Consider the following 27060-nt stretch of genomic DNA (forward strand, 5'->3'; position numbering starts at 1 on the left):
CCACTGAAATACAAAACATCATTCAAGCCTACTATGAACACCTTTATGCACATAAACTAGAAAACCTGTAAGAGTCGGATAAATTCCCAGAAAAATGCAATGCTCCTAGCTTAAGTCAAGAGTAATTAAATACCCTAAACAGACCAATAACAAGCAGTGAGATTGAAATCGTAATTTAAAAATTAGCAAAAAATAAGTCAGGACCAGACAGATTCACAGTAGAATTCTACCAGACATTCAAGGAAGAATTGGTACCAACCCTTTTGACACTGTTCTAGAAGTTAGATAAAGAAGGAATCCTCCCTAATTCATTCTATAAAGCCAGAATCACCCTAATACAAAAATCAGGAAAGGACATAACCAAAAAAGAAAACTACAGACTGACATCCTTGTTGAACATAGATGCTAAAATTCTTAACAAAATACTAGCTAACCAAATCCAACAACATATCAAAATCATAATCTACCATGATCAAGTGGGTTTTATACCAGGGGTACAGGGATGGTTTAACATACACAAGTCAATAAATGTGATACATTCACTGGGCGTGGTGGCTCATACCTGCAATCCCAGCACTTTGGGAGGTCACGGTGGATGGATCACTTGAGGCAAGAAGTTTGAAATCAGCCTGGCCAACATGGTGAAACATGGCCAACATGGTGAAACCTCATCTCTACTAAAAATCCAAAAATTAACCAGTCATGGTGACATACACCTGTAATCCCAGCTATTTGGGAGGCTGATGCACAAGAATCACTTGAACCTTGGAGGCAGAGTTTGCAGTGAGTTTAGCAGGGGTAACAGAGTGAGGCTCTGTCCAAATAAATAAATAGTGATATATCACATAAACAGAATTAAAAACAAAAATCACATGATCATTTCAATAGATGCAGAAAAAGCCTTTGACAAAATTCAGCATTACTTTATAATTAAAACTATCAGCAAAATTGGCATAGAAGAGACATACCTTAATATAATAAAAGCCATCTATGACAAACCCACAGCCAACATAATACTGAATGGAGAAAAGTTGAAAATATTCCCTCTGAGAACTGGAATAAGAGAAGGATGCTCACTCTCACCACTCCTCTTCAACATAGTACTGGAAATCCTAGTCAGAGCAATCACACAAGCTAAAGAAGTAAAGGGCATCCAAATCAGTAATGAGGAAGTCAGACTGTCACTGTTTGCTGATGATATGATCGTTGACCTTGAAAACCCTAAGGACTTCTCCAGAAAACTCCTAGAACTAATAAAATAATTCAGCAAAGTTTCTGGATACAAGATTAATGTACACAAGTCAGTAGTTCTTTTATACACCAACAGAGACCGAGTGAAGAATCAAATCAAGAACTCAACCCCTTTTACAATAGCTGGAAAAAAAATTAGGCCAAGGAGAAGAAAGGCCTCTATAAGGAAAACTGCAAAACACTGCTGAAAGAAATCGTAGACGACATCCCAGGAGCATGGGGTGTGTTTCCATTGGTTTGCTACACATGCTACACATATGTAGATATATATACAATACAAAGAAATATACATACATACACATATATGTGTATATATATATATATATAATGGAATATTATGCAGCCATTAAAAGGAATGAGTTAACAGCATTTGCAACAACCTGGATTACTACTCTAAGTGAAGTAACTCAGGAATGAAAACCAAACATCATATGTTCTCACTGATATGTGGGAGCTAAGCTATGAGGACACAAAGGCATAAGAATGATACAATGAACTTAGGGGACCTGGCGGGGGAAAGGGATAAAGCACTACAAATATGGTGCAGTGTGTCCTGTTTGGGTGATGGGTGCACCAAAATCTCACGAATCACCGCTAACGAACTTATGTAACCAAATAGTACCTGTACCTCAATAACTTACGGAAAAAAACAAAACAATAACCGTCAAGTGGGGAGAAATCAGTTAAAAGTAAATAAATAAATAAAATAAACAAAGTAAAAGAAGCCAGGAATCACCCACTCCCCAGTTCTCCCAGTCCTGGCACCATAGAAGAAGTGTTTTGTTTTTGTTTTTTAATAAACAGGTAAACTATACAAATTGTCAACATGGGACAGAGAGCTACATCATCCACCAAGAGTGAAAAATTTATTCTTGTTTCATTTTGTTTTGTAGAGATGGGGTCTCGCTGTGTTACTCAGGCTGATCTCAAACTCCTGACCTCAAGCAATCCCACCTGAGCCTCCCAAAGTGCTGGGATTGCAGGTATGAGTCACTGCACCCAGCTAAGAGTGAAAAATTTATGAACCCCACAGACCAAGCCTGAAAGAAAGCTAGGAAAAAAGAACTAGAGAACAAAAAACAGTGCATGATGGTGTGTGTTGCAGCTTTTAAAATGGGGGATCCCAAACGGATTATCTGGAACATGGAGAAATTAGATGTAAGAAGTTTAAGGCAGTGCAACAGCCACAATTAAATGAGAAAGTAAAAAGCTGCATGAAACCTTTGAACATATTCTATGACTCTATGAAAAAGAGAATCTAGATATTTACAAAAAATCAAGAAAGCTAGAAGTAGACAATGAACAGAAGAGGGCTCAACTTAGCCAATATTTTGATGCTGTCAAGAATGCTTAGCATGTGGAAGTGGAGCGTATTCCTTTGCCCAACATGTTACATGCTACTTCCATTTTGATCCAGGACATTCCATTTCCTGGTGCCCAGCCATCCCCCATCCTTAAGAAAACCTCAGTCTATGGGCCTCCATCTCAGGCAGTTTCTATACTTTGTCTTCTTGGACACGGTGTTCCACATTTACAACCTGGCCTTCCTTCTGGTCCAGCTCCTCCTCAGGTCTTGCAGATGTATGGCTGTGAAGTGGGTCTTGCCCTAGATCTTCCTCCTTGTAGGCGAGATGAAGGCATGTTATATAGATCTGAACTTGCCCAGCAGGGTCACCAATAATGTTTCCAGCACCAGTAAAAATGATTGCTCTCCTGAGGACATGGATCAAGATAAGCATGACGACAGTACTGATGACAGTGACATTGACAGATCAGTTGGAGAATGTGAGGGGGGTGAATTTGTGCAACATGCTGATTGTGAGAGAGATCACGGTGAAGAAAAGAAGGCAGGTCTGAGTGTACAATTTACAGATATGCCTGGAAAATCAAAGAAGAATAAAAGAATATGAAGGAACTGACACCTCTTCAAGCCATGCTGTTTGGTATGGTAGGTCGGGAAACCCTGAGGAGAAATAGAAAGTAGAGGAATTTTCAGGGGATGATGATGCAGAAAATCATCACAAAAACAGCATAAAGAGGAGTCTCATTTCTATGGCACATCTACTGCTTCTTCACAGAAGCAGGCTCCTCCCAACCCCCAGTCTGTTCCTACTTCTCAAATACAAGCATTTCCCACGCCAGGACCACCTCCTCTTGGACTTCCACCTACTCCACCATTACAGCCTCCTGGGCCACCTATGGGCCTTCCTCCTGGACCACCTCCAGGAGCTCCTCCATTCTTGAGATTACCTGGAATGCTAGGGCTCATTACTCTGAGGGTCATTACTCTGACTTACATCCAGGACCACCACCAGGCAGACCCCTTGCTCTTCCCTAGGTGCACCTCAAGGTCTGCCTTGTTGTCACCCTTCTTGAAGACCCCCACCAAGGTAAACTCCCCCTGTGCTTCCAGGTATTTCTCCACCTTATCCTGGCGTGATGCACGCATCTTTGGTGCCTCCACCAGGACCTGCTCACCCCCAACCTGAGACTTTCCCCACCAGCTCCCTTGCTGAACTCTGGGGTTTTAAGTTCTCCACCTAACTTGATTCAGCAACCCAAGGCAGATGATACAAGTGCAGACACCACTGAGAAGAAAGCCACAGTAGCCATCAGTGCCAAGCCACAGATCACTAATCCCAAGGCAGAGATTACTTGATTGGTGCCCACTACTTTGAGAATACATCGGAAAAATAAAGGGGTTACTGCTGCTCCCCAAAGAAAGTCAGAGGAGGATTCTGCTGTGCCTCTTGCCAAAGCAGCACCTCCAAATCTGATCCTTCTGTATCTGTCTCAGTACAAACTAGGGATAATGCATATGAGGCTCTCATGAAATAGATGGAAGGGCTACTGTGACAATTTTTATTGCTAGAAGGTGCTTCTGTGCACAACAGTGTCCCATGAAGAAAGAAGTTCTTATTAAACTTAAATAAAAGAGCTACTTCCATTGCTGGGATAGTTTATAATTTTAGTTCAAGGAATATCCTAAAGTTCAGCATTGTTCAGGATTTACTGCATTTAAGAGAGGGTATTTCACTCAGAATAAATCGGTTATTGAAGCAGCGCTGCTCACATCCATTCCCTTTCACACCATCATTTTCATGCCATTTCTTCCCCTCCTCCAGTTCTTTGGAAATCTGTGATCAAGGGTATCTTAGTTACTTATTTGTTTTGACTCCCTTCTTGTGTGCTGTGGGCACTGGAGTAGAGGTTTCTGAAAATCCAGTTTATTTAATCTTACCTTTTGTGTTTGAATCATTTTTAACATTTTTCTGCAAATTTTTTGTAATATTTTACATATATATGAGAGGATACATATACAAAGCAGGATATATATGAAATAATTGATATATATGATATATGATATATTTGATTAGTTTTAATCAATAATTGTACATTTTTCTCCAAAATGTTGATATATGGGAGGAAAATGTACAAGTATTTAATTAAAATTATTTGTCACTGACTTAAACTTCAAGTGTTTCATGGGAAAAATAAATAAATGTTCTACACCAAAAAGTGTAATTTTATTAAAAAGGCTCCCTAGACGATTAGACTTTAAAAAAATATAGTGTATATTCAAAATAAAAAATAGATATAGTGTGTATTCAAAATTGAATGTTATCTATTATTATAGTCTACAGGCCTCAACATAAATTCCATCATAATTTTTATATCAAGATACCAATAAATCTTATTCAAATAAATAATGATAATGGGAATGGAGGAAGATTTGTTATTGCAATGCCATTTAATTTGTTGGATTTCTTTTGAATTACATGCCAAAAATCACATGATAAATTATCGCTAATAATTATAACTGATCGCTCAGCTAAGTAATGGATATTCCTTCAATTTTACTGAAAGCAAAAAAATGGAAACATTCTAACTTTCAAATATATTTGTCACCTAATCAAGATAATTCTTTTTCCAAACATGTACCAATATTTTATTGTATTCTATTTTATTTGACACACTGGAGTTTTCTATACTGCAAGAAAGTGCATTAAAACAAAATCTGGTTGGGCGCAGTGTCTCATACTTGTAATCCCAGCACTTTGGGAGGCTGAGGTGGGCAGAATGGAGGAAGATTTGTTATAGCAATGCCATTTAATTTGTTGAATTTCTTTTGAATTACATGCCAAAGTGATCGAGACCATCTTGGCCAACATGGTGAAACCTTGTCTCTATTAAAAATACAAAAATTAGCTGGGCATGGTGGCGCGCACCTGTAGTCCCAGCTGCTCAGGAGGCTGAGGCAGGAGAATTGCTTGAACCCAGAAGGCAGAGGTTGCAGTGAGCCGAGATTGCGCCACTGCACGCCAGCCTGGTACCTGGCGACAGAGCAAGACTCTGTCTCAAAAAAAAAAAAGAAACTGAGAAGGAAATATATGTCTTTCTTTTGCAAAGTAGTAGAGAGCAATATGGTAGCTTGCAAGGGAGAAATTTTAGTAAAATACACATGAAATTGAAGCTATTCTTGCCAAAACAACCTTTGGAAACTCTCGCTGTATCACTGTAGATACAGGTACTCGAGTCTGAAAACTACTCACCTAAATGTTATTTGAAGTCCTTTTTGAACTCTAACATTTTTACAATATATCCAAGTAAGAAAATTATACTGGTATACCCTAAAAAAAAATTTTTTTAATGTAAACTGCAGGAAGTTTGATACAGTGCAACTTTTCCCAGCCATTGGTTTACAGATTATTGCAGTTTATTGTGGTAGTAAAAGATACTCACATCAGTAAACGAGGCAACAGGATATTTCTATTTTGACAAACAATAATGAAATGATTGTTAAAATATTATGTGCTTTAAACAGTATTAGTTTGAGAACCTTGGCCAGACGCAGTGGCTCACACCCTTAATCCCAGCACCTTGGAAGGCTGAGGCAGGAAGATCACTTGAGGCCAGTAAGTTGAAAACATCCTGGGCCTCATAGCAAGACCCCATTGCTACAAAAAAGGAAAAAAAAAGACAGGAAGAGAACCTTTGAGTGGGCATAAATAGCAGTTTGGAGTAAAGGGTCTGTGATGGAATTCATGTGGCAAATAGTTAACACTGACAAGAAGTTAGCTATTACTATTATCATTTTTACTTGTATTATTTAGATATGGTAAAAATCATTCTAGATACCCAAAAATTGAAATTACAACCATTAACAATTGGAGAGTTTTAGCTATGGATGTCCCTGTATTTTCTATAACTTGATTTAGTTTGCACAGATTTAGACATAGTGAAATATGATTTACAAACGGTTTCTGCAGAAAATCAAATATCACATATTCTCACTTATAAATGGGAGCTAAATCTTGGGTACACACAGACATAAAGATGGGAACAAGAGACACTAGTGACACCAAAAGGAGGGAAGTAGGGAGGGGAAAAGAATGAAATTTTTCCAATTACGTGCTATGTTCTCTACCTGAGTGGCAGGAGCAGTAGAAGCCCAAACGTCAGCCTCATGCAATATACCCTTGTAATAAATCTGCACAAGTCTTCTAAAATAAAAATGGAAATCAAAAAGTAAAACAAAAATAGAAATAGTTTGTAGATTGTATTAAAGGGAAAATATAATAATCATAACAGATTAGTTAATAAAGATTGTAATTTTTTTGAAGTCTATAAGCATACATTCACAAACCTGCTTTGATACTTGTAAAAAATATATTATGTCAAATACATAAGAAATATGTCTCTTTATTAAGAAAACATAACTTTCATCCAAGCTCATTTTTCTTGGTTTAAAAAAAAGACAACATAACTTTTGTTGGAATCAATTTAACGAGAATATATGCATCAATGATAGACTGGAAAACAAAATGTGGTACATATAAACCATGGCATAATACTATGCAGCCGTAAAACGGAATGAGATCATGTCCTTTGCAGGGACATGGATGAAGCTGGAAGCCATCATTCTCAGCAAACTAGCACAGGAACAGAAAACCAAACACTGCATGTTCTCGCTCATAAGTGGGAATTGAACAATGAGAACACATGGACATAGGGAGGGGAACAACACATACCAGGGCCTGTTGGGGGGTGGGGGGTGAGGGGAGGGAACCTAAAGGATGGGTCAGTAGGTGCAGAAAACCCCCATAGCACAGACACACCTGCGTAACCAACCTGCACATTCTATACATGTATTGGGGAACTTAAAGTAAAATAATGGTTTTAAAAGGTGTGGGCGAGACACATGAGCTAATAATGGTAGTATATTAACTCAAGCTCCTATCTCAAGTGACAACATCATAACCCCAGCAAGTAATTTGTTTCCAGGTTAAACACTTTAAGAGTGTGTCAACAGTAGGTATGTTGTATCTCTGAACGGAATGATCACCTGCTTTTTAGCAACTGTAATAGTAATACTAGAGGATTTTATACTTTCCTTATTTCATACATAAGAGTTGTGCAAGTTTTGTAGTTGTCTTAGCTGAGGGTATCTAGAAGGAACTGGAAAGAACAGGTATGAATACCTGACATCTTTGTTCTCAAGATATTAGGACTATTTATACCACCTAAAGTGATAAGCATTTTCAGTGCAATCCCATCAAAATTCCAGTGACTGCTCTGCTTCTCCCATTTGACAGATATTCAGTTTTCTCATGCAGCACCAGACCTCTTCCTGAGACACCAGAGTGAAAATGATGGCTGGAGTAAATGGATTTGGCCATATTAGGTGCCTGGTCATCAGGGCTGCTTTTAATTCTGGCAAAGTGGATATCGTTACCACCAGTGACCCTTTTGTTGACCTCAACTACCTGATCTACTATGTTCCACTACAATCATGTTCCACTATGATCCCACCCATGGCAAGTTCCCTGGTACCATCAAGGCTGAGAATGGGAAGCTCGTCATCAATGGAAATCCCATCACTATCTTCCAAGAGTGAGAGCTCGCCAAAACCAAATGGGATGATGCTGGTACTAATTATGTCATGGAGTCCACTGACATCTTCACTACCTTGAAAAAGGCTAGAGCTCATCTGGAAAGGGGAGCCAAAAGATTGATCATTTCCTCCCCCTCTGCGGTTGTCACCATGTTTGTGATGCGCATGAACCATACATATGAAAACAACCTCACAATCATCAGCAATGACTCTTGCACCACCAACTACTTAGATCCCCTGGCCAAGGTCATTCAAGACAACTTTGGCATCAGGGAGGGACTCAGGACCACAGTCCACACCATCACTGCCACCTAGAAGACTGTGGATGGCCCCTCCAGGAAAGTGTGGCATGACAGCCACGGGGCTTTCCAGAACACCATTTCTGCATCTACTGGTGCTGCCAAGAAAATGGGCAATGAAAGGGCAAGATCATTCCTAAGCTCAATGGGAAGCTCCCTGGCACAGTCTTCTGTGTTGCCAGCACCACTCTGTTGGTTGTGAAACTGACCTCCTGTCCGGAGAAACCTGCCAGACAGATGGTGAGGCAGGCATCCAAGGACCCCCTCAAGGGCATTCTGGGCTACACTGAGCACCGGGTTGTCTCTTCAGAGTTTAACAACAATACCCACTCTTCCACCTTTGATGCTGAGGCTGGCATTGCGCTCAATGACCACTCTGTCAAGGTTATTTCCTGGTATGACAGTGAATTTGTCTACAGTAATGAGGTAATGGACCTCATGGTACACATAGCCTCTAAGAAGTAAAAGCCCTCAATCACATAACCCTGGGAGAGCAGAAGAGGAAGAGAGGGACCATCAGCTGCTGGGGAGTCCCTGCTACACCCAGTCCCCCCATACATGCACAGAATCTTCTCTCCTCACAATTTCCAGACCCTCTGAAGAAGGAGGGACCTGGGGAGCCCCACCTTGTCTTTTACCATCAATAAAGTCTCCTGTACTCAGCCAAAAAAATTATATTTTTCATAGAAATAGAAAAAACAATTCTAAAATTTGTGTGAAACCACAAAATACTTCAAGTAATCAAAACAATGCTGAGGAAAACAAAGTTGAAGGGATCATACTTTCTAATCTCAAATTATATCACAAAACAGGCATAATGAAGCAGAATGAAAACAGATATACAGGCCGGGCTTGATGGCTCATGCTTGTAATCCCAGCACTTTGGGAGGCCAAGGTGGGTGGATCACCTGAGGTCAGGAGTTCAAAACCAGCCTGGCCAACATGGTGAAACCCCATCTCTATCTACTAAAATTACAAAAATTTGCCAGGTATGGTGGCAGGTGCCTGTAATCCCAGCTACTTAGGAGGCTGAGGCAGGAGAATTGCTTGAACCTGAGAGGCGGAGGTTGCAGTGAGCCGAGGCCATGCCATTGCACTTCAGCCAAGGCGACGGAGTGGGATCTTGTCAAAAAAAAAGAAAAATAGACATAGACCAATGGAACAGAATAGAGAGCCCATAAAAAAAAAAAACCTAAGCATATACAGTCAATTAATTTTTGACAAATCCACAAAAAAGACACAATGAGGAAAGGAAAGTCTCTTCAATATATGGTGTTTGGAAAACCGGATATCCACATGCAAAAAAATGAAACTGTAAAACCCTTGTCTTACACTGCACACAAAAATAAACTCTTTCACTAAAAAGAACAGGCAGTAAGAACAAAGGAAACAAGTAGAACTCTATCAAACTAAAAAGCTCTACACAGCAAAGAAAACAATCAAAATGAAAAGACACCCAAGGGATTGGGAGAAAATATCTATGAAGCATGTATCAGAAAAAGGGTTAAGATCCAAAGTATATAAGGAACTCAAACAACTTCATTGCAAAAGAAACAAATAATCCTATTAAAATATAGGAAAATAGGCCGGGTGTGGTGGCTCAAGCCTGTAATGCCAGCACTTTGGGAGGCCAAGGCAGGTGGATTTTCTGATGTCAGGAGTTCGAGACCAGTCTGGCCAACAAGATAAAACCACGTCTCTACTAAAAATGCAAAAAAAATAGCCAGGCATGGTGACAGGCATCTGTAATCCCAGCTACTCAGGAGGCTGAGGCAGGGGAATCGCTTGGACCAGGGAGGTGGAGGTTGCAGTGAGCTGAGATCATGCCACTACACTACAGCCTGGGCAAAAGAACAAAACTCCATCACAATCAATCAGTCAATGAAAAATAACCTGACTAGATATTTCTCGAAAGAAGTAGTAAAAAGGGCCAACAGGTGTAGCAAAAGTTGCTGAACATCACGAAACATCAGGGAGATGAAAATAAAAACCACAATGAGCTATCACTTCATATCTGTTAGGGTGGCTACTTTCAAAAATACGAGAGATAAAGCAATGTAGGTGAGGATGCAGAGAAAAGGGAAACCTCATACACTGTTGGTGGAAATGTTGATTGGTACAGCTGTATTTATGGTAAAAAATATGGAGGTTTCTAATGAAATTAAAAAACAGAGTTACCCTGTTACCCAGCAATCCCTCTTCTGGGCATATACTCAAAGGAAATGCAATCACCACCTTGTAAAGACAGTGTGTTCTTGTGTTCATCACAGCATTATTCACAATAGCCAAGAGGCAGAAACAGCCTGTCTATGGAAAAATGGATTTAAAATATTGCAGGACACACACCCACACAGACAGGGGAATATTCTTCAGCTTTAAGAAAGAAGATCCTGTCACTTGCAAAAATATAGGTGAACCTACAGGACATCATGTTAGGTGAAATAAGCCAGACAGAGGAAAAGTATACCAAGTGAACGCACTTACAGGTGGAAGATTTTTTTTTATTACAAACTCAAATACATAGAGAGTAGAATGATGGTTACCAGGGGCACAGGTAATGATGGGGAAAATGAGATGAAGTCAGAGGACACAATGCTTCAGTTATGCAGGGTAGATAAACATAGATCTCTAGTGTGCAGCATGCAGACCGTAGTTAACAATATGGTATTGAATACTGGAAGTTTGTTAAGAAATAGATTTTAGGTACTTTAGCCACAAAAAATGAAATATGAGATGATGGATATATTAATTTGCTTGACTATAATAATCATTTCACTTGTATATGTATATCAATACTTCATGTTGCATACTTTAAATATGTACAATTTAGGCCAGGCGCGGTGGCTCACGCCTGTAATCCCAGCACTTTGCGAGACTGAGGCCGGTGGATCACGAGGTCAAGAGATCGAGACCATCCTGGCCAACATGGTGAAACCCCGTCTCTACTAAAAATGCAAAAAATTAGCCGGGCATGTCGGCACACGCCTGTGGTCCCAGCTACTCGGAAGGCTGAGGCGGAAGAATCGCTTGAACCCAGGAGCTTGGAGATTGTTCCACTGAGCTCCAGCCTGGCGACAGAACATGACTCTGTCTCATAAAAAATAATAATAATATAGGCCTTAGCTCCCGCGCTAGACAGAAACATGTATCGTTTCTGATCACAGCTCTTCACTGGGATTTCTGCTGCCGCCGCCACCCACTCTAACCCCCGCTGCTTCTCGCCTCTGTTGTTAGCCGAAGACTCGCCTCCCAGCCGTCCGCAGCACAGACGCACGAGTAAAAAGTGCAGCTCCAAAAAATATTTTTTTTAAAAGGCCGGGCGCGGTGGCTCACGCCTGTATTCTAAGCACTTTGGAGGCTAAGGCGGGCGAATCACCTGAGATCGGGAGTTTAAGACCAGCCTGACCAACGTGGTGAAATCCCGTCTTAAAAAAATAATAATAATAAAAGTGTAGCTCCATGGGCTGATCCTCGCTAAGCTCCAACTCTAGGCTGCACAGGGCCTCCCACGATGCCGAAGAACAAGAAAAAGAACACTCCCCACCGCAGCGGCTCAGGGGCTGAGCCCCAGCCGGTGGTGATGAAGATGCATCAATTGAAACAATGAGCCATTGCAGTGGTTATAGCTATCCTTCCAGTTTTGCTGAAGATGGACTGGAAGTCCTTGATGAGGAAGGAACTCAAGAAGACCTAGAATATAAATTGAAGGGATTAATTGACCTAACCCTGGATAAGAGTGCAAAGACAAGGCAAGCAGCTCTTGAAGGTATTAAAAATGCACGATATCGTTCTACTATAAGGACACATGCACACGAATGTTCATTGCAGCACTGTTTACAATAGCAAAGACCTGGAACCAACCCAAATGCCTATCGATGATAGACTGGACTGGGAAAATGTGGTACATATACACCATGGAATATTATGCAGCCATCAAAAACGATGAGTTCGTGTCCTTTGTAGGGACATGGATGAATCTGGAGAACATCATTCTCAGCAAACAGACACAAGAACATAAAATCAAACACTGCATGTTCTGTCACTCATAGGTGGGTGTTGAACAATGAGAACACATGGACACAGCAAGGGGAGCATCACACACTGGGGTCTGTCGGGGGGAAAGAGGGGAGGGACAGCAAGGAGTGGGGAGTTGGGGAGAGATAGCATGGGGAGAAATGCCAGATATAGGTGAAGGGGAGGAAGGCAGCAAATCACACTGCCATGTGTGTACCTATGCAACAATCTTGCATGTCCTTCACATGTACCCCAAAACCTAAAATGCAATTTAAAAAAGATTTTTAAGGCCGGGTGCAGTGTCTCACACCTGTAATCCCAGCACTTTGGGAGGCCGAGGCGGGTGGATCACAAGGTCAAGAGATCAAGACCATCCTGGTCAACATGGTGAAACCCCGTCTCTACTAAAAATACAAAAAATTACCTGGGCATGGTGGTGCGTGCCTGTAATCCCAGCTACTCAGGAAGCTGAGGCAGGAGAATTGCCTGAACCCAGGAGGCGGGGGTTGTGGTGAGCCGAGATCATGCCATTGCACTCCAGCCTGGGTAACAAGAGCAAAACTCCGTCTCAAAAAAAAATAAATAATAAATTAATAAATATTTTTAAAAGTAATATGCCATTCAGGGATAGAAAAGATATGTTAAAACAAAGGCCTTCCCACACTGCAAGTGAAGGTGCAATGTGGTAGGACATTTTTGTAAGGCAGTTTGGTAACATGTAACAGGAACTTAGAAAACATTTTTGTTATTTAAATGAATGATTCTACTTTTTGGAATTTACCCTTGAGATAATTAAAATTGAATTAAGAAGGTAAAAAAAAATTTTCTGGCTTCAAAAATGCTGTATGAATGTATTCTGGAAAGAAGAGTGACTAACTGACAGTATTGAACGCTGCCTGAAAAAAGGGAAGTGACGAGCGACGTGCAGCCGTAGCATTAGCGTCTGTTCTCTGTATTCAGCTGGGCCCCGGAATTGAAAGTGAAGAGATTGTGAAAACTCTTGGACCAATCCTAAAGAAAATCATTGGCAATGGGGCAGCTAGTATCCAGGTTAGGCAAACTTGTGCAACTTGCTTTGGTGTTTGCAGTTGTATTGCCGCAGGTGACATTACTGAACCGTACTCAACTCTGGAATGTTTGTAAAATATCTTCACTAAGTCCTATCTCAAAGAGAAAGACACTACTGTTATTTGCAGCACCCCTAATACAGTGTCTCATATCAGCTCGTTTCCTGCATGGGCACTACTGCTGACCATATGCCCAATCAATGAAGTGAAGAAAAAGCTTGAGATGTGTTTCCATAAGCTTCCAAGCCTCCTCTCTTGTGATGATGTAAGCATGAGAAGAGCTGCTGGTGAATCTTCGGCATTCTGTTTGAATTGGCCAGAGGAATAAAGAGTGACTTTTTTTATGAAGATATGGAGTCTTGGACACAAATGCTTAGGGCCTTAGCAACAGATGGAAATAAGCGCCAGGCCAAAGTGGACAAGGGAAAGCAGTGGTCAGTTTTCAGAAACGTCCTGAGGGCAGTGGAGGAACGGGATTTTCCAACAGAAACCGTAAAATTTGGTCCTGAACGCATGGAGTAATACAAGGGTAATGTGCACTTATCTGATAACTCCGGTTATAAGAAACACTCAGACAGGGCTTAACTTCTACTGGTATTGCCAGTGACATCCCAGCACCAGTCTGCATGTGCCCAAGACCCTGAACACGTTTGGAAGCCAGCAGGACATGTCTGTAGTGTATAAGATGAGGTGTGTGTGGTCGATACAATCTGCTGATGGCTTGGTTGTTCTGATGTAGGATGGTGACACTGAAGTGAGGTCTGATGTGTCTGATGGAGATACTGATGTTGCTGAGAGTGAACTGGCCGTGAGGGCTGGGAGGCTTTCCGGAACATACCTAGTTGTTCTGACTGAGGTCCTGCTTGTCCTCTCTGTTTGTTTGCTTCTTTCACATTATTATCGTGAGCGACCAATAGCCGTTCAATACACTGCATTAAGAAATCCCACCCATTGATGATAGACTGGACAGGGAAAATGTGGCACATATACACCATGGAATATTATGCAGCAATCAAAAACGATGAGTTTGTGTCCTTTGTAGGGACATGGATAAACCTGGAGACCATCATTCGCAGCAAACTGACCCAAGAACAGAAAATGAAATACCAAGTGTTCTCACTCATAGGCAGGTGTTGAACAATGAGAACACATAGACACAGGGAGGGGAGCACTACACACTGGAGTCTGTTGGGAATAGGGGAGGGACAACAGGGGGTGGGGAGCTGGGGAGAGATAGCAGGGGGAGAAATGCCAGATATAGGTGAAGGGGAGGAAGGCAGCAAATCACACTAACACATGTGTACCTATGCAACTATCTTGCATGTTCTTCACATGTACCCCAAAACATAAAATGCAATTAAAAAAAGAAAGAAATCCCAAGAGTAAGCAGTAAGACAATGTAGTCTCGTAGGCTACGTTGGAGAAAAACGAAGTATTATCCTCGAAGAAGCCACACATGCAGCAGCTACTAAAGAAGGTGCATAATTTGGAAAGGCATAATCTTGCAAAGATACTTCCAGGAAGTAATCTGCGTATGTGGCCATGTAGAGTTTAGTCTTTTCCAAGCAAATCATTGGCCAGCCGTCATGAAGATCTGTTCCATGTACTGCTTCAGAGAGATAATAATACTCAATGAAATGGGCAGCTGTTGGAAGGCAGAGGTTCTACCAAAAGGTTTCTAATAATAATAGTTCCATATGTAGCAAATTTTGTTTTGTTAATACTAGATTCATATTAGTCATACAACCCAGGCTGTTGAGCTGCTCCAGCTTAGGCACACTATCTGCTTTTTCTTCAAATTTACTTGCTAGAAGCAGGCAGGAAAGTGCAACTAAATGCAGCTGCTGGATAGAGATGTCATAGCGGTCCATAAACATGCCCATAAGCAGACAGCAAGATGGCAGGCAGAAGGGCAGAGTGTGAAGCGATTGCTCACAATGGCAATCAAGTCAGCAAAATACCGTCTGAGACTTCATTGAGGGGACTGGCCTTTGGAGGAGAGCAACTTCAGCTCCTTGTAGCGAAGCACTTGGTGAATGTCTGCGGTCAGTTGTCCTCGCCACCACTGCTCCTCCAGCTCCACGGGACCCAGCAGCGCGCCCAGCCTGACGCGGCAACTCAAGTCCAGAACCGTGGCCCTCACAGCCCCATGGTAAAATTCCTTTTGTCACTAGTATCAACAAAAGGAATTACACCATGAGCCCTTACAGCCATACTTAAAAGCCACTCAGTTGAGCTATTGGGAGCTCATGATGAGTTAGCACGTGCAAGAGAGGTTGCTTAACCTTAAACTCTGAGAATAGTAACACTGATTTCATCTGCTGTATGCGACTGTGCATTTTACTTTGAAATAAAGTTTTTTTCACATGAAAAAAATATATATATGTATATACAATTTAAAAATTAGGACTGTCCAGATCTATTCAGTGTTTGAAATTACATTTTCTGTCCCACAAGTTATCACAACACTACTAGAATAAAATAATACATCTAAGAGCAAATGTCTTCATTGTATAAGGGCAGCATAATTAGTTTCCTCCTTTTTCTCTGAATAGTATTTCTGTTCTTTTTCCTGGTAATTGGAGGTAAAATTAACTGGGAATTTGTAGGAGATTGTGAAAATTTTGGATAGTACACCAACGGGTCAAGACCTGCACTTCAGCTCAAATAATGTTAGTTGCTATGGACAATTAAATTACCTAAAATTTTGTTTTGTAGACTCTAGCTAATTATGTGTTCTGTTATTGGGTGGGTAAAACCATGTCTGACACAACAACCATCTTTTTTTTTTTTTTGAGATGGAGTTTCATTCTTGTTACCCAGGCTGGAGTGCAATGGTGCTATCTTGGCTCACCACAACCTCCGCCTCCTGGGTTCAAGCCATTCTCCTGCCTCAGCCTCCCAAGTAGCTGGGAGTACAGGTGCACACCACCATACCCAGCTAATTTTTGTATTTTTAGTAGAGACGGGGTTTCACCATGTTGACCAGGATGGTCTCGATCTCTTGACCTGTGATCCACCCACCTCGGCCTCCCAAAGTGCTAGGATTATAGGCGTGAGCCACGGCGCCTGGTCAACCATCTTCTATTTTATGATTATGTTGATAATTGTCTCACTAATCTGTCATCCTTTTCCTACTCTCTCTTTCTACCTCAAGAATACAAAGTCGCCAGGCGCAGTGGCTCACGCCTGTAATCCCAGCACTTTGGGAGGCTGAGGCAGGTGGATCACGAGGTCAAGAGATCGAGACCATCCTGGCCAACATAGTGAAATCCCATCTCCACTAAAATACAAAAATTAGCTGAGCGTGGTCGTGTGCTCCCGTAGTCCCAGCTACTCAGGAGGCTGAGGCAGGAGAATGGCTTGAACCCGGGAGGCAGAGGTTGCGGTGAGCCGAGATCACATCACTGCACTCCAGCCTGGCGCCTGGCAACAGAGTGAGACTCTGTCTTAAAAAAAAAAAAAAATTCAAAGTCCGTACCTATGTTTACCTGAGGAAACTGGGAAGCCACCATTCTATTTTCTCTGGTTTTGAAGCAAACCAATGTGATATCCTTTTGAGAACTATGATACCAAAATGACTGATAGGTGGTAGAAAACGAATTGAAATGTGCTCGTTTCTTGTATGAATAATGGGAATGAGTTATAATTTTCAAAATATTCCATAAATTGAACGTTTAAAACCAGACACTGAGCACTGAATGGCAGTTTACTTAAATCCAGGTGGTCTAAAGTAATATCCTCCGGAAATTGGAACTTCATGGGAAGCAGTGGCCATCAAACTGTCCTCCCGCTGTAGATATGAGGAAGTAAACATGAGCAAAACCTTATGTACATACTTTACCTACAGAAGGAACAAAATAAAATCAGCATTGTATTTACTAAGATGTAATAGGTAAAGGACTGTCAACATGAAGGACGGGCAGCACCTGAAGAAAGGAAGGAGGCAGAAAAATCATTAGATGTTTTGTCATCCTCAATAGGTTTGTAAACGTTGTAACCTTTATGAGACATGAACAAACACACATGGGAAGAGAGCAGGATCATATAATAGTAAGAGTTGGAATGGGAGCTTGGTGAAGTTGAAAAGCATGCTCTGCACATGTACCCCAAAACCTAAAATGCAATAAAAAAAAAGAAAAAAAAATGTAATAGTATAATTAAAATCCATATTAGAGCAAGTAAAGATAATTGACAGTAGAAAAATAAATTTATAAAAGGAAGATAATTGAGAAACTCTGCTAGACTATTGAGGGGTAAGACAAAAATAATCTGTAGAGGGCAGATATGAATAATACAACCTAGGGAATAGAACTCTCTCCTAAGTATGAATCACAGTAAATGGGATAAAACAAATAATCAAGAATTTGATTGGAATAACAAAAGTTTTCTAAATAGATAAAGATAAATTAAACATGCAAATTTAAAGGGATCATTGTATTTGGGAAATAAATAATGAAAAGAGACTCACTCATATTATTTGGCAACATGTTAAGTACATGAGAAAAAATGTGAGAAAAAAATCATACATTTTAAAAAGAGATAAACTATAATGTAAAGGAAGAACAGGTGGCAATGAATATAGAGTAATGGATTATTGTAAGAAAATTTTTATGACCCAATAGTTCTCAAGCAACTCATCTGTCATGTGTGAAGATGGTAGGACATTTTAGATTTATACTGTCTTAGAAAATGTGCACCTGCACACAGTGTCCAAAATTACTTCAGAAAGACAAAACATAAGTGACTAAGAAAAATAGGGGAAAGCAGAACAGGGAGGAAAGTAAGGGAGGAGAGAAGAAAATGTGTGTCAGCAGGACATACCAGGCAAGTCCTTTTGGAATCAGCAAAATGCGTGAGAGGAAATGCTGAGTTTATTATTTAGGAGAATCTGAGGTTGCGTTTTTTTACCTCTTGCCATGCTCTTCTTCCTTCCGCAGTCCTCCTTCCCTGGCTACTGTCTCTAGGGCTAGCAAGTGAAGGAGAAAGTAAGCATGAAGAGGAAGTAAATTTAGAAGGAGTGAGGAAATGTATTGAATGTGAGGCCTGTGACCTTTTCCTAAACAGTACAAGGAAGAACAAGAAATTCTGAAATATAGCAGTGAAAATGAGGATTTTAGCGTGTCCAGGGAAGTTCATATGATTCAGAAGACTATGACTCTGGGTTAAAGGACCATTAACTTTTCTGTGTCAGTTTTTCCCCTTGTGACCATGATGTGTAATATTTGCTTGACCTTACTTGAATGTTAGTGATCCGTATACAGACATGGAGGATAAAAAGGGGATGGTAGCTACAGTTGTATGAGACAGATTAAAACTTGAAAGCAAGCTCTGAACACCTTATGGTGCTCTTCCAGGTAAGTAATTTAAAATAATTAAACATTCCAGTATGAATAAGGAAGTCCAACAAGATTCTAGAATTAAAATGCGGTAACTATATACAATGGAGTACTACACAGCCACAAAATGGAATGAGATCCTGTCATTTGCAATAACATGGATGAAACTGGAGATAATTATGTCAAGTGAAATAAGTCAGGCACAGAAAGACAAACATTACACATTCTCACTTATTTGTGGGATCTAAAAATGAAAACATCAAACTGATGGACATACAGAGTAGAAGGATGGTTATCAGAGGCTGAGAAGGGTAGTGGGGGACTAGGGTTGGGGTGGGGATGGTCAGTGGGTAAAAAAGAAATACTTATGACAAACTATTTCATAGCAAAACAGGTGACTATAGTCAATAATAACAATGGTACATTTTAAAATAACTAAAATCATGTAACTGATTTGTTTGTAACACAAAAGATAAATGTTTGAGGAGGTGGTTACCATGTTTTCATTGGTGTGCTTATTTCACATTGCATGCCTGTGTGAAAACACTCATGTAACCCGTAAATATATATACCTACTATGTACCCACACAAATTAAAAATTTTTTTTAATTTAATATTCTAGATTGTGTTCCAACAATTACTCCTTCAAGGTTTACTGTTATTTAAAATATGAAAAGTTTTCCCAGTTGCCTTTGAATACCATAATTAGACATGCTTTGTCTTTCTATTAGATAAGCTTTCTTACCTATTCTATTATAAGCTTTCTTACACTTATCTGGTTTTATTATGCACCATCATACCTTGGATAATTTTTTTCTAGCTTTGTATGCTTCTTTTTTACTTTAGTATTTGGTTGACCCAAGGGAACCTTTCAGTTAAGTTTTTTTTTTTTTTTTTTTGAGACGTAGTTTCGCTCTTGTTACCCAGGCTGGAGTGCAATGGCGCGATCTCGGCTCACTGCAACCTCCGCCTCCTGGCTTCAGGCAATTCTCCTGCCTCAGCCTCCCAAGTAGCCGGGATTACAGGCACACGCCACCACGCCCAGCTAATTTTTTGTATTTTTAGTAGAGACGGGGTTTCACCATATTGACCAGGATGGTCTCGATCTCTTGACCTCGTGATCCACCCACCTCAGCCTCCTAACATGCTGGGATTACAGGCTTGAGCCACCGCGCCCAGCCCAGTTACGTTTTTAATTATTCAGCTTTTACACAGCCATACTTATACTTTATATAAAGTCATCATGTTCTCTTACTCATATATCAAATAGATTTTAACATATAAATCAATAATTGAAAGTATTTCATGATTATACATCTTAGTAAGTATCATAGTCAATGCCACTAGCTTCAGATATGTACCTTTGTTGGTACATTTATTTAAATATTTTTCAGCAATTTTCTTGTATTGAGTCAAAACAAATAAATTGATGATACTGTTAAGGTGTATAGGTCTCGTAAAATTACAGTTAAGACAAAACACACTAATTGTGCTGAAAATGATAAATCTGTAGCTTCAACTGGCTATTCATTGCTATTAAACCACTTGCACCTGTGTTTAAATGTGAAGGAAAATAATTAATATAAAGGTATTGCTTCACTCACTTCTCTCTTTCTTCTTCAGGATCTCTCCCTGACTAGGAGTACTGGCACCCTTCTTGCCACCATGAAGCCCTGGGAAAGACACAAGTAAAGTGCCATGACATCACTTAGTCACTACGTAATTCTTGACTTGCTCACTTCTAAAGTTCCTTCTGTTATATGTAAAAGCTAAATCTCCTCATTACTTTAAAAAAAGAGAGAGAAAGACCAGGCATAGTGGCTCAGGCCTGTAATCCAAGCACTTTGGAGGCCAAGGCCAGTGGATCACCTGAGATTAGGAGTTCAAGACCAGCCTGACCAACATGGTGAAACCCCATCTTTAAAAAATAAATAAATAAAAATAAAAATAAAAGAGAGAAAGAGAGAGAGACCATAACTATGGAGGATCCACAAAGATATAGACCACATTGCTTTTATTTCCTCATTATTATATCCTCAGCGTCCAGCAATAGTAGGTAGCAAAAAATATAGAATGAATTATACAAAACGTTTAATATGTTATAAAAATTATATCAAACAGGTAAGTTATAATTATGAATTTATGCATTCTTTCATGACCTATAACATGTAAATTACACATCAGAATTTCACATTTATTTTTCAAAAATACATTGTGTGAGACTTCCACTTTCTAGTCTAATATGTAAAAAGCTGAGAAGTCACTTCTCTGGTCCTCAAAACAAGAAAAAAGCTGACAATCAACAGATCTTCTTAGAGCCATCAGAGAATTGAGGTCACGGGAAAAATTGCTGCCCTAAAACTAGAGGAGGCTGGAGGGCAAATACTGAGAATCACAACTTATCAGGAGCAGAAAAGTCCGGAGCAAAGACAGCAACTGGAGGCAATATTGGTAGAAACGTTTTAAACTGTAATTGATAAAATTCTGAAAGCTCAGTGTAGACTCACTTGAGAGTTAAGCCCTCTGAGGAAGTCAGTCTTGATGGTAGGGGTGGGAGGCAGGTGGGAGGTGGTGGGGGGTGGGGGAATGCTTTCTTGAGTTTTAGGTTCCCATGCTAAGGACCAGAGAAAAACCCTGTCACGCATCCAGCAGGGGGAGGAGAACAGTAACCATTTTGAAATAGGCATTGAGCTCTCTGTTCTTAAGATACGCTCTTCAAGGGAAACTATTTTACCACAGCCTAAGCTATTGGAGTTTTACCAAAGTCTAACTGACCTGGGGAAAGGTAACAAAACTCCAGCCCCATCTAGCCCTTGATATGGGGGAAGGGAAATACCAACTCAAACTCATTAAAAGAGAGCCTATAAAATTACTTTCCTCCCCTGACACCTTACCATCACATCAATAGGGCTCCTGTATAAACGTTGTGAATTACAGCTTAAAAAGGCTACAAGGCTCACACCCTATTTAGGGAGTCTCTAAGAAAATCTAAAGAAAATAAGGAGTCAGCCTGGACGGCGCCTTTTGAAAGAGTGTGGACGCGGCCCAGGACGGCGACCTCAGGCGCGCTCTTCGCAAACCTGGTGCCAGGCTCTCGAGGCGCCTCCAGCAAGTACCTGGTGGAGTTCCGGGCGGGAAAGATGTCCCTGAAGGGGACCCCGGACAAGCAGAAAGGGCTGGAGTACATCCAGCAGACGGACGACTCGCTCATTCACTTCTGCTGGAAGGACACGACGTCCGGGAACGTGGAAGACGACTTCACCATCTTCCCTGACGACTGTGAGTTCAGGTGGGTGCCGCAGTGTCCCAGCCGGGGGGTCTACGTGCTCAAGTTCAAGGCAGGGTCCAAGCGGCTTTTCTTCTGGATGCAGGAACCCAAGACAGACCAGGACGAGGAGCACTGCCGGAAAGTCAACGAGTACCTGAACAACCCCACGATGCCCGGGGCGCTGGGGGCCAGCAGGAGCGGTGGCCACGAGCTCTCTGCGCTAGGCGGTGAGGGCGGCCTGCAGAGCCTGCTGGGGAACATGAGCCACAGCCAGCTCATGCAGCTCATCGGACCAGCTGGCCTCGGAGGACTGGGTGGGCTGGGGGCCCTGACGGGACCTGGCCTGGCCAGCTTGCTGGGGAGCGGCGGGCCTCCAGGGAGCAGCTCCTCCTCCAGCTCCCGGAGCCAGTCGGCAGCGGTCACCCAGTCATCCACCACCTCTTCCACCCGTGCCACCCCGATCCCTTCTGCTCTAGCAGCCACCTCGGCAACCAGCCCGAGCCCCGCACCCAGTTCCGGTAACGCAGCCAGCACAACAGCCAGCCCGACCCAGCCCATCCAGCTGAGCGACCTCCAGAGCATCCTGGCCACCATGAATGTGCCAGCTGGGCCGGCAGGCGGCCAGCAAGCGAACCTGGCCAGTGTGCTGACGCCGGAGATCATGGCTCCCATCCTCGCCAACTCGTCCAGGAGCGCCTGCTTCCCTACTTACCATCTGGGAAGTCACTGCCACAGACCGCAGACGAGATTCAGAACACCCTGACCTCGCCCCAGTTCCAGCAGGCCCTGGGCATGTTCAGTGCGGCCTTGGCCTCAGGGCAGCTGGGCCCCCTCATGTGCCAGTTCGGTCTGCCTGCAGAGGCTGTAAAAATGTATATCTCACAGCAACACGAGTCAACTGATTAAGAAAAATAACAATTCAAGCATGTATACATCTAACATTTCAAAATATAGCAAAAATTGACAAATGAAAAGACATTCAATAATTTTATTACACTGTATGCAATAATGAATAGAACAGCTAAGGAAAAAAGTAAAGAAAAATCGAAGACTTAGCGAAGTAGATCAACTAGTCTTAGCAGACATCTATATAACAGGCCATTGAACAACAGCAAAATGCACATTCTGCTCAATGAAAACGTGTATGTAATTGTTCATAGCAGTGTTATTCAGAAAATCAAACAAGTGAAACAACTTATATGTTCAGTAACTAGTAAATGTATGAGTAAAATGATGTGTACATAATATTCAGCTAACTAAATGAAATATGAACAATTGCTACAACACTTAAATTCATTGAAAGTGCTACCCTAAGTGAAAAAAGCGTAAGTTACAAAAGATCACACATGCCGTGACTGCATTTATATGAATGCAGAGTTGGCAAGTCTGGAAAACAAAAGTAAACTGGAGTTTTCATAAGGCTAGGAGAGAGGGGGCAATTCAAAATGATTGTAAAAAGGAATGGAATTTTTTTGGAGGATGAAGAAAATTTCTAAAATTATTTTGAAGCTACGGTTGAATGACTGTGAATATATGAAAAATATTGAATTGTACACTTTGAATGAGTAAATAAATTTAATCCGCCATTTGCCAACTGACCTTCTGCCTCCTCTGTTGCTTTTAAAGTTTTGTTACCCACCACCTCCAAAAACTTTTCTAATTCTCACTTTGAATAATTATTTCCTGTCTAGTAAACCACATTGAATTTCATATATCAAATTTTTAACAGTTACTATACCTGAATGCTATGAGCTGTGGGGGCATAATGAAAGAGTAAATTTTCACATTTATTTCAAATACTTTTTCTTTTTTTTTGAGATGGAGTTTTGCTGTTGTTACCCAGACTGGAGTGCAATGGCACGATACCGGCTCACCACAACCTCTGCCTTCTGGGTTCAAGCAATTCTCCTGCCTCAGCCCCCCGAGTAGCTGGGACTACAGGCGCACGCCACCATGCCCAGCTAATTTTTGTATTTTTAGTAGAGACGGGGTTTCACCTTGTTGACCAGGATGGTCTTGATCTCTTGACCTCATGATCCACCCACCTTGGCCTCCCAAAGTGCTGGGATTATAGGCGTGAGCCACCATACCCGGCCTCAAATACTTTTTCAATGTAAATACTTTATGATACATTGTAATTATATTTGTAAAAATATGACTGATCAAAAAGACAAAAGAGGATCAGACATAAAAATAAATGATTGGTGTCATTCACCCATAAAGAATAAGTAACACTAGGTCACGGTGCATGTTTTTCATAATGGGCTATTGGATTCAATTGGCTAACAAAGAGAAAGCAATAGCATCAACATCAACAAAAGGACATTCACTCAGAGACCTCATCTGAAGGTCACCAACATCAGTGACCAAAGGTGGATAAATCTACAAAGATGAGAAAAAAATCAGCAAAAACTAGGCTGAAAATTCCAAAAACCAGATTGCCTCTTGTCCTTCAAAGAATTGAAGAACAACTCCTCACCAGCAAGGGAACAAAACTGGATGGAGAATGAGTTTGACAAATTGACAGAAGTAGGCTTCAGAAGGTGGGTAATAATACTCTTCTGAGCTAAAGGAGCATGTTCTAACCCAATGCAAGGAAGCTAAGAACCTTGAAAAAAGGTTAGAGGAATTGCTTACTAGAATAACAAATTTAGAAAACAACATAAATGACGTAATGGAGCTAAAAAACACAATGCATGAACTTCGTGAAGCATATACAAGTATCAATAGCCAAATCGATCAAGCAGAAGAAAGGATATCAGAGACTGAAGATCAGCTTAATGAAATAAAGCATGAAGGTTAGATTAGAGAAAAAAGAATGGAAAGGAACAAACAAAGCAAACAAAGCCTCCAAGATAATGGCACTATGTGAAAGACAAAGCCTGGGTTTGATTGGTGTACCTGAAAGTCATGGGGAGGATGGAACCAAGCCAGAAAACACCCTTCAGGATATTATCCAGGAGAACTTCACCAACCCAGAAAGACAGGCCAACATTCAAATTCAGGAAACATAGAGAACACCGCAGAAATACTCCTCAAGAAAAGCAACCCAAAGGCACAGAATTGTCAGATTCACCAAGGTTGAAATGAAGGAAATAATGTTAAGGCCAGCCAGAGAGCAAGGTCAGGTTACCCACAAACAAAAACCCATCAGACTAATGGCAGATCTCTCTGCAGAAACCCTACAAGCCGGAAGAGAGTGAGGGCTAATATTCAACTTTCTTTTTATTTTTTTATTATATTTTAGGTCTGGGGTACATGTGCAGATCATGCAGGATTGTTGCATAGGTACATACATGGCAATGTGGTTTGCTGCCTCCATCCCCCCGTCACCTATATCTGGCATTTCTCCCATGTTATTCCTCTCCAACTTCCCCACCCCACATCGTTTCTCCCCTAGCCCCCCTACACACCTCAGTGTGTGATGTTCCCCTCCCTGTGTCCATGTGTTCTCATTGTTCAACACCCACCTATGAGTGAGAACATGCGGTGTTTGATTTTCTGTTCTTGTATCAGTTTGCTGAGAATGATGGTTTCCAGATTCATCCATGTCCCTACAAAGGACACAAACTCATTGTTTTTTATGGCTGCATAGTATTCCATGGTGTATATGTGCCACAATTTCTTTGTCCAGTCTATCATTAATGGGCATTTGGATTGGTGCTAGGTCTTTGCTATTGTAATATGTCCCAACCCACGGGACGAGCAATGGAGACCCTAGGGAGGGAGTGGGGATTAAAAGAGAGAGACAAGAGATGCGGAGAATGGAGACAAGTCAAGGATCTGACCAAGTCTCTTTTATTAGCTACAAGGTGGTTGCTTATAAACAAGTAAGGACGGGATGTTCTGAGGGCTGAGGTCAGAGAGTAACCATGGAGACGAGGCTGCAGGCTAGCCTCATAACTAGGAGGAATGTGAAACTTAATAAGGGAAGCCCACAAGATGGAGGTTTAGGTAAGAGGAACAAAAGCTTAAGCAACATAGTTACAAGACAGCTACTGCTCCCCACAGTAATATATATTATATATATATATATTATATATGTGTCTTTATAATAGAACAATGTGTCTTTATAATAAAACATGTGTCTTTATAATAGAACAATTTATAATCATATATATATAGTAATAGAATTGCTGGGTCAAATGGAATTTCTATTTCTAGATCCTTAAGGAATCGCCACACTGTCTTCCACCATGGAAGAATTTTATTTTTCCTTTGCTGATGAAGCTTAGTTTGGCTGGGTGAACTCCTTAAACTGATAAGTAACTTCAACAAAGTCTCAGGGTACAAAATTAATGTGCAAAAATCACAAGCATTCCTGTCCACCAATAATAAACAGAGAGCCAAATCATGATTGAATTCCTATTCACAATTGCTACAAAGAGAATAAAATGCCTAGGAATACAACTTACAAGGGAGATTAAGGACCTCTTCAAGGAGAACTACAAACCACCGCTCAAGGAAATCAGAGAGGACACAAACAGGAAAACATTCCATGCTCATGGATAGGAATAATCAATATCATGAAAATGGCCATATGGCCCAAAGTAATGTATAAATTCCATCCTATCCACATCAAGCTATCATTGACTTTCTTCACAGAATTAGGAAAAAAAACTACTTCAAATTTCATATGGAACCAAAAAAGAGCCTGTATAGCCAAGGCAATCATAAGCAAAAAGAACAAAGCTGGAGGCATCACACTACCTGACTTCAAACTATACTACAAGGCTACAGTAACCAAACAGCATGGTACTGGTACCAAAACAGATATATAGACCAATAGAACAGATCCAGTGCCTGAGAAATAACATCATACATCTACAACCATCTGATCTTTGACAAACCTGACAAAAACAAGCAATGGGGAAAGGATATCCTATTTAATAAATAGTGTTGGGAAAACTGGCTAGCCATATGCAGA

The 27060-nt window shown here is 41.0% G+C and overlaps 1 protein-coding gene and 5 pseudogenes across 1 annotated transcript in view; 4 read left to right on the forward strand and 2 right to left on the reverse strand.

Annotated features, from left to right (window-relative positions):
• The first annotated feature begins 2271 nt into the window (after nt 1-2271).
• LOC100393804 (WW domain-binding protein 11 pseudogene) lies at nt 2272-3740 on the forward strand (annotated as a pseudogene).
• Nucleotides 3741-7716: 3976 nt separating this feature from the next.
• On the forward strand, nt 7717-8927 carry LOC144577748 (glyceraldehyde-3-phosphate dehydrogenase pseudogene; annotated as a pseudogene).
• Nucleotides 8928-13185: 4258 nt separating this feature from the next.
• On the forward strand, nt 13186-14048 carry LOC100398144 (interferon-related developmental regulator 1 pseudogene; annotated as a pseudogene).
• Nucleotides 14049-14854: 806 nt separating this feature from the next.
• On the reverse strand, nt 14855-17041 carry LOC144577809 (cyclin-J pseudogene; annotated as a pseudogene).
• A 4964-nt stretch (nt 17042-22005) lies between these two features.
• Nucleotides 22006-23054, forward strand: LOC100398490 (proteasomal ubiquitin receptor ADRM1 pseudogene; annotated as a pseudogene).
• The window catches only part of APOBEC1 (apolipoprotein B mRNA editing enzyme catalytic subunit 1), a 47395-nt gene continuing 43236 nt past the window's right edge, over nt 22902-27060 (reverse strand). Inside the window, exon 8 of the transcript XR_013522283.1 lies at nt 22902-22995. The gene's annotated coding sequence lies outside the window, so the exon portion shown is untranslated. The remainder of the gene's footprint in view (nt 22996-27060) is intronic.

This window comes from Callithrix jacchus, chromosome 9 (assembly GCF_049354715.1).
Source record: "Callithrix jacchus isolate 240 chromosome 9, calJac240_pri, whole genome shotgun sequence".
Taxonomy (NCBI): Eukaryota; Metazoa; Chordata; class Mammalia; order Primates; family Cebidae; genus Callithrix; species Callithrix jacchus.